The sequence below is a fragment of the Oncorhynchus masou genome, chromosome 15 (genome assembly GCF_036934945.1).
Source record: "Oncorhynchus masou masou isolate Uvic2021 chromosome 15, UVic_Omas_1.1, whole genome shotgun sequence".
NCBI classification, from domain to species: Eukaryota; Metazoa; Chordata; class Actinopteri; order Salmoniformes; family Salmonidae; genus Oncorhynchus; species Oncorhynchus masou.
This window is the reverse complement of record NC_088226.1, coordinates 50,958,864-50,967,483: the sequence shown is the minus strand read 5'-3', so window position 1 is coordinate 50,967,483 and position 8,620 is coordinate 50,958,864. Positions and strand designations below refer to the sequence as shown.

At 39.3% G+C, this 8,620-nt stretch overlaps 1 long non-coding RNA gene across 1 annotated transcript; it reads right to left on the bottom strand.

Moving 5' to 3' along the window:
* Nucleotides 1–407: 407 nt before the first annotated feature.
* Nucleotides 408–5,633, bottom strand: LOC135555125 (uncharacterized). The gene is made up of 5 exons (XR_010457834.1): nucleotides 5,547–5,633; nucleotides 5,310–5,416; nucleotides 3,862–3,930; nucleotides 3,564–3,773; nucleotides 408–925 (listed from the first exon to the last, which is right to left on the bottom strand). It is a non-coding gene; the product is annotated as an uncharacterized LOC135555125 (long non-coding RNA).
* Nucleotides 5,634–8,620: the final 2,987 nt, after the last annotated feature.

Below are 8,620 nucleotides of genomic sequence, written 5' to 3'. Positions count from 1 at the left end.
GATACACTGAATGATAAGTGAAATACTCTGTAAACAATTGTTGGAAAAATTACTTGTGTCATGCACAAAGTAGATGTCCTGATTTGCCAAAACTATAGTTTGTTAAGAGGAAATTTGTGGAGTGGTTGAAAAACAAGTTGAAATTACTACAACCTCAGTGCATGAAAACTTCCGACTTCAACTGTATTTCGGTTCATTCCATTTGTGGAATGGTGTACTGCTGTTTATTGCATTACAGCTGTAAACCATAAAATGTGTGATAAAGAAAGTGATTGTAAAGTAAGCTGAAGTGACATATCAATGTACAACAAGTTTAGACCATCCAGATATGGGAGGTCATCAAGTTCTGGTATTCGTTTGCAAGAATAAAAAACAAGAGATAAAATATGAGCAAAGACATATTTACAAACGCTTAAACAAGAAAATACAAATGAGTACATTACATTCTTAAAACATCCACATTAATCAAATTTGAAGCATATATTAGCACACACAGTACATCACATCACAATGAATAAATAAAAAATAATTGATATGCAGGAGATACAAACAACACAACAGCTATATATTTTTCTTTATAAAATACACATTATATAAATCTCTCCAAAATACATATTTCATCATACAGTACAGCTAGTTGTTATCGCAATTATACATAAGCGCTTCAGCGAACAGACAACATGATGAGACAACATTATTTTGTCCTGATGAGGAATTGCAACCAAATGATCTTGCCCCATACACTGGACAGTGCTTGCTTCTTCTCTCTGGATAAATGGAGGCTACAAAAGCACAAAGGTCCCAGGATAACTCTGAGGTCTGTGTCCCAGTGATCTCCCCTTCCCTCCGCACTAACGTCCCTGAGGGGCAACAGCTCCAAGTCCCCTCTATGGATCTCTGTGCTCCCCCATACTCGTACCTCCACCTGAGTGACAGACATGGGAAAACAAGCAGAAAATACCAGGCTGTGATTACAGTACACAACATTGGTCTCACACACTGTATTGTGGCCCTGTAGTCTTTTTTATACGTCTTGACTGACATCAACTGGTCAGGCGGTGAATTACAATGATTATGTCGAATGACTTGTCTTGTCGTTAACATAAAGTAGCAAATGTACTCGGTGTGTATTACGGTTGAATGGCGGGAATCCGGTTACCGAGATTTACCGCCCAAAATCACTACCCTTTCCCGGAATAAATAGCTGCAAGAAACCGGTAAGTTATAATAAATTATTTATATGAACAGCATAGCGTGAAATGGAACTGTTTAAATTATATGTCTAAATATGGCTTCTCTACGGCCTCTGCATGATGATTCATCAACGCTCAGGGTGGGGAAAGGCGACCCATCTCAGTATGGATCGCAGTTCACAATGCATGTAGACACATTATTTCATCATGGTAACTTTTTTTCTTGTGACAGGTAGGCCGACATTTGCTGTAGCATAGCAATAAAAATACATAATGTGCGTCTAATTTACCCATCTCCATCTGGCTTTTTCGGGGTCACCTTGTTTTTTAATTGTTACGATGATTTATTTATTGCAGCTGCAGTGTTTTAAAAACAGCCTCTGTCAGAAGGTGAGTGTAGCTGGTGCATGAAGTCAGGCGCAGGAGAGCAAAATGAGTGAACAGCTTACTTCACTCAAAAATAAAGGCACAAGGTAATAAATACAATTGACCAAATATAAACGGTAAAATATTACGCACGGGTGAAAAAACAGCCATCATGAACCGAAATGAACATAGAAACAATCCCGCACAAAACATGGGGGAAACAGAGGGTAAATACATTAACATGTCATTGGGGAATGAAAACCAGGTGTGGAAAACAAAGACAAAACCAATGGAAAATGAAAGGTGGATCAGCGATTGCTTGAAGACCGGTGACGTCGACCGCCGAACTTCGCCAGGGACCGAGTTCAGGGGAAGTCGTGACACTATCATTCGAATATTGTTGCTTTAAATCAGTGCATGTGTGAGCCCTCTCTCGGAGTCTCTTTCGCCATCAACTCCATTCAAATTGCATCTAAAATAGATAATCCTCTTTCTAGATTGATATAGCCCTATACAGTGCATTCGGGAAGTATTCAGATCCCTTACCTTTTTCCACATTTTGTTACAGTTACAGCCTTATTGTAAAATGGATTCAATAAAAACACTTCCTCATCAATCTACACACAATACCCCATAATGACAAAGCGAAAACAGGTTTTTAGAATTTTGTGCAAATTTATAAAAAAGTTAAAACATAAATACCTTATTTACATAAGTATTCAGACCCTTTGCGAAGAGACCCGAAATTGAGCTCAAGTGTATCCTGTTTCCAGTGATCATCCTTGAGATGTTTCTACAACATTTCTGCAGCATTGACGGTCCCCAAGAACACAGTGGCCACCATCATTTTTAAATGGAGTAAGTTTGGAACCACCAAGACTCTTCCTAGAGCTGGCAGCCTGCAAAACTGAGCAATCGGGGAGAAGGGTCTTGGTCAGGGAGGTGACCAAGAACCCCATGATCACTCTGACAGAGCTCCAAAGTTCCTCTGTGTAGATGGGACAACCATCTCTGCAACAATCCACCAATCAGGCCTTTATGGCAGAATGGCCAGACAGAAGTCACTCATTAAAAGTACTCAGTAAAAGGCACATGACACCCCGCTTGGAGTTTGACAAAAGGCACTTTAAGGACTCAGACCATGAGAACCAAGATGCCAAGTGTGTCGTCTGGAGGAAACCTGGCACCATCCCTACGATGAAGCATAGTGGTGGCCGCATCATGTTGTGGGGTTGTTTTTCAGCGGCAGGGACTGGGAGACTAGTCAGGATCGAGGGAAAGATGAACGGACCAAAGTACAGAGAGATCCTTGATGAAAACCTGCTCCAGAGCACTCAGGACCTCATACTGGGGCGAAGGTTCACCTTCCAACAGGATAACGAAGCTAAACACACAGCCATGACAATGCATGAGTTGCTTTGGGACAAGTCTCAATGTCCTTGAGTGGCCCAGCCAGAGCCTGGATTTGAACCCGATCGAACATCTCTGGAGAAAATAGCTGTGCAGCAACACTCCCCATCCAACCTGACAGAGCTTGAGAGGATCTGCAGAGAATGGGAGAAACTTCCCAAATACAGGTGTGCCAAGCTTATAGCGTCATACCCAAGAAGACTCAAGGCTGTAATCGCTCCCAAAGGTGCTTCAACAAAGTACTGAGTTAAGGGTCTGACTACTTATGTAAATGTGATATTTAAGTTATTTATTTATACATTTGCACATTATGGGGTATTGTGTTTAGATTGACAAGGGTAATAAAAACAAAAATCTATTTTAGAATAAGGATGTAAAGTAACAAAATGTGGAGAAGGTCAACGGGTCTGAATACATTTTCCAAATGAACTGTATGTCTATTTTATGTTTTATAATGCTTTTGAATGACACTTATGGTTTGGTGGGAAATACCGGGTTACCTGGAAGAAAAGTGATTTATTCCCAGGATGGAACATTTTGTAAAATATTCAACCCTAGTGTGTATAATGGTCTACATTTGTCTTTGGGTCTTACTTCACAACCATTCCTTGATACTATCATATAGTTTGAACCAATCTCCACACCGGAGTCTCCCAGAAAGTGAAGAACCCTGTTTGTTGTATTTTTCCTGATTGCTCTGCTAGTGTAGTTAACAGGGCAGGCGATGGTCAGTCGCTGAGCGGCAAAGTGGCTGTTTAACCGTAGAAACCGGAGCTGGACTGCATCAAGATCGGCATACTTAAACTACAGTAGCAGAGAGAGAAATGATTTGGATCAGTTACAGTAATGAAGTTGTAGATGGATTCTAAATGTACAGTGCATTATGTCTTACCTTACAGTCACCATCAAGCTGGCAAAACCGCTTGATACACTTTTTTTCTGGTTTGCATTTTCCTATTATCTATAGAAAGAAAAAGAAAAACATGCCTTTTGAAAATGAAAAAAAAATGAAATTATTTAAATTTAAATCAAATTATGCACAGTACCAGTCAAAAGTTCGGACACACCTAAGCTGTGTTCGAATAGTCATACTACCCACACTAACCGTACTATTTGTGACGTGAATTTAGTATATTGTATGCTTATTAGTCATAGTATGGATATCGTTAGTATGCCAACATTTTCCGGATGTCGTTACTATGTTTGCCAAAATGAGAATTATACACGCAGAGGACACTATTTCTGTACTTTAGGGCCCATAATGCAATTCTACAGGAAAAGGGCATGGCGTCACATCGTTTTCAGATTTTAAGAAAATGGCGGAAAATATGCAGTCGAAGTACGAGAGCGGATACAAATGCATTGCTTTAACTAATTATGACAAAGGTTAAGAAAATGTTGAGCAATGTAAAAAAAAGTTATTACTTTTCAATTAAGTTACCTTCCACGTTATGTTGGCTGAAAATGTGTTAGCTCTGGTGTCCTTACGAACCACATAGTATATCATTACAGTAGTATGTACCGGTATGTTAGCTAATATCTAACGTCAGTTGTCTACTTATACATCAAACTTGCCAGTATATTAACTATAGGCTATTTAACTAACTAACCAACGTTTATTGACTTGATTATTCCCGTCATTCTTAGCTTAGCTACATGGTATAGTCGTTGTGCGTTCTCAGTGGACATTCGGGGTCATTCGTAAATTCACTCTGGCTTTCTACTCTGATTTCAGAGCACAGAATAATTCATTTATGATCACTCAACACCGGTTGAATATGGCCGGTGTCAGTAAACGTCGGGAAAAAAAACGTAATTTAATTGTTGCCAACAGCACAGTTAGTCACCAACGCTCTGGATAACATGAAAACAATCTAACCAGCACTGGTAAGGCGAGTAAAGTGGTCACTCTCATTTGTGTCTGGAAGTAGCTAACAAGCTAACCAATGTTAACTTGGGTGTTTGACTGCCGTTGTAAAGTCAGAACACTTAAATCAACCCTACTCCTCGGCCCAAGTGTCCAGTACACTCTGGATTTAGAGCACTCCAGATTGAATTTAAGAACACACTCGAAGTCGTAAAATGTCTAACTAGTAATTTGTTATGCTAACTAGCTTGCAACATGATTCCATATGTGTTATTTCATAGTTGATGTCTTCACTATTATTCTACAATGTTGAAAATAGTAAAAAATTTAGAAAAACCCTTGAATGAGTAGGTGTGTCCAAACTTTTGAATGGTACTGTGTGAGAAATTATGTTAGCCATAATAGCTAGCTAGCCTTCAATATTCTGCTCAAGAGATACACAAAGTTGTACGATTTCAGGACAAGCTACTGACTTGTGACAACACAGGAGGTATACATGTCATCCCTCCTACAGTGAAGTTACAGGTACACTTGCAGGGCATCAAACAGGCAGCCCTGGTTAGGGTCACGTAAACGTTTCCTGGAAAGATCACACCTTTGTAAAACTAACACATTATTGGACAAATTACTCTCTAGCTCTAAAAAGGATGAGATGTTGGCTTCACTAGATCTGTTGCCTACATCAGCTCAGTGGCCAGTCTAACTGCTACCTGCTGAGCTCTACACACCATCCTGCAGGTGTGGTTGAATCAGCCCCAGCTTGTTGCAGGTGGTTGCAGGGCTGTCTTTGGTGCCCTGAGGCCAGCTGAAGGAGCTGCTTGAGTGATGGTCAGGGAATGAGTCAAACATTGTCATGGTCTGGTTTTGCTGGGAAAATGGCCATCCAAAAACATTCACTTTTGGAGGTTTTACTAATAACTTGAGACATGGAGTGCAGGTTATGCAATTGTTTTGAGGAAATATTTTGTGTGGACTGGAGAGTACGATTCCTCAGTTTTACAGTAAAATAAACAGGTCTAGATTACAATAAATCTGGTACCAACTTTTTAAAATCTTTTTTCCAAGGGATTCAGGTCGCCTATTTCTTGGACGGCCAGGAGGACCTGATTTCCCCTGTAACATAAATGGGGGCTTGCATTTACATAGATCCATTATATACTGTACACTGCATTCTAAATGATTCAGTTACTGTTTCTAATTTGGATCAAAAGACACAATAAGCCTCCTTACTGGTAGTCCACACTGACCTCTCACTCCCTTAGCTCCAGGCATACCTTGTATCCCTGCAAAGAGCATGATAGATTTAGATGGAAACCATGGAAAAATACCCAACAATAGACATTAGAATGCCAAATGGTTACTTACTCTTTTTCCAAACAGATCCTGAAAAATAAAAACAAACATTGACCAAACAAGACTTCAAAATTGTATAATTGTAGCAAACTTACTGGAAAAAACTGCAAAGGTTTGTGAAATATTGATAAAATACATACAGGTTGACCAGGGAAGCCCTTTTTCCCAGGTGGACTGCGAGAACCAATGTCTCCCTATAAATTACCAATGCATTAACATAAACTGATAAGAAATATTGTTCTGATACTGTTATCAAAATGTATCAGGATATGATTCCATTAAAACAACTAATATGGAAAAGAGATACCACAAGCTAACAGTTATGCCTTTTGAACCTAGCCTCCCTTTATTCCCTTGCAGTCCTGGATTCTCCTAAATAAAAGACAGAAATGTAATCTGCTGTCTAAATGTGAGGTGTTGTTGATTGATTTCCAACTTTATTCCAGCATACTTTAACTCCACGTGGTCCAATATGTCCCTGTAGGCCTCTGATCCTAAGAGGAGAACAGATATAAAGGAGCGATGTTATGGCACCATAGAAAACGAATACTGTTCTTTTACTCTATAACATAGGTGTTATTGAATATTGAGACCTATACAGCACCTTTGAGCCATGCTGGCCAAATGTCCCCTTCTCTCCTCCAAGCCCTGGAATACCCTACGCAAAATAGCAATACCAGAGAGCTTGGTTATCAAGCATATGAAAAATGCCTGAGAACATAGACAGGGATTTACAATCAACCATGAATGTAAAGGTTTCAAATGTATTGGTTTACCCTTTTCCCCATTGCCCCTGCAGGTGCTCGTTTCCCTTTAGATCCAAGATTACCCTTGACAAAACATCGGTGGAAGGTTCTGAATGTAAACCATGGCAAAATAAAGAGTTTTGGCCAAATAGCTCTATGTGCATGTGTGACAGGTTAAAGGAAACATTCATAGCCTGTTATACATTAAAAAGTATTAGTAAGTTCATAGTATGTGAGGATCTTAAAACATCTAAGGTTAAAAAGATGCATTCAGTATTAGTTGATAGAGATTGATAACATTCATATAATTGTGTTAAAGTTAAAATCTGTCAAGCGTACAAAGGGTACGAATTGTGAGAGTAATGTGTAAACATTATATTGATTACTTTATTTTGTGGTGCCTAAAAGTGTGAATCTGTGATCTACGAAATGCTCTTAATCTATGAGCCGGAGATCGATTCCTCTGGTCTCCACCCATATTCCTGGGGAAATCGCGGTCTTTTCTCATTGAACTAAAGGTTGAATTGAGAATACAACACCGTATCACTCGTGATTATTCCTCCCCTGTTTTCAAGTACTTTATTGATGATAAAAAATAGTAATTTAAATGTAATAACTCGCTAACGTTAAGAGTGTTTAAGGTGTATATTAGTAACATCTTGAGGAAGTTAGAGTTAAGTTTGCAGAGAGTAATATTAGCCCTGCTCGGTTGTAGCGAAGAATAGCATCGTACTGAGAGTATCTGCCATCTTATGTCGATTGTGAATGAACATGTGCGTTGTTAATAAGATATTTTGCTGTGTTATTTGTATAATGGTTTTTCTGTTGTTTTGTAATGTGTTCCTTTTGTGAAATGATTGAACTAAAAGTTGAATTGAGAATACAACACCGTATCACTCGTGATTATTTCTCCCGTTTTCAGGGGCGTAACACATGCACTAAAGAGTACCTTCATTGGGTATCTCAATTGGTCAAACACAGTTCGTCCAATTTGACCCTGTAACATGAATCATTAGAGTAAGGATGCATTACATTCCAACATACTGTATACTTATATTATCTCCAAAACACTATGATTAGGTCTGTATTTCACTCACCATCTTCCCTGGCATACCAGGCCTCCCAGGGGTTCCTCTGTAACCAATATCACCCTGGAGACGAATCAAATCAAAGGAAGATCTTTTAGATAATATGTGCTGTTTTATTTCTGGGGGCAACTGGTTGACAAATGGATAAAGATTTTACTTGGGCACCAGACAATGCTTACATTATCTCCTTCGTTTCCTTCAACCCCCAACAATCCATCCAAACCAGCAAGTCCCTGTGATAACCCAAACAAAAGATATAATAAACAATATCCCATCAATAGGATCATCATCACAACATGGTTTATTGCAATCTCAGTGATAGGATCATGCAGCTGTAATAGGGTGTCATAGTCAATGTGGCCTATGGGGATACTTGCTGGCTTTCCAGGTCTTCCAACTGGTCCATCCGGTCCCAATGGGCCTTCTCCCTATAAGCAAGACGAGGAAAATGTGGCACATAATAAAAGTTCAAATGTAACCATTAACTATTCACTTAAATACGTGGTGGGGGAAAAGGGTTTGGTGGAGTGTACAGAAAGCATTGAAAGAAAGAACTAATTAAACTCACCGGTTTGCCTCTTGACTTACCTTGACTCC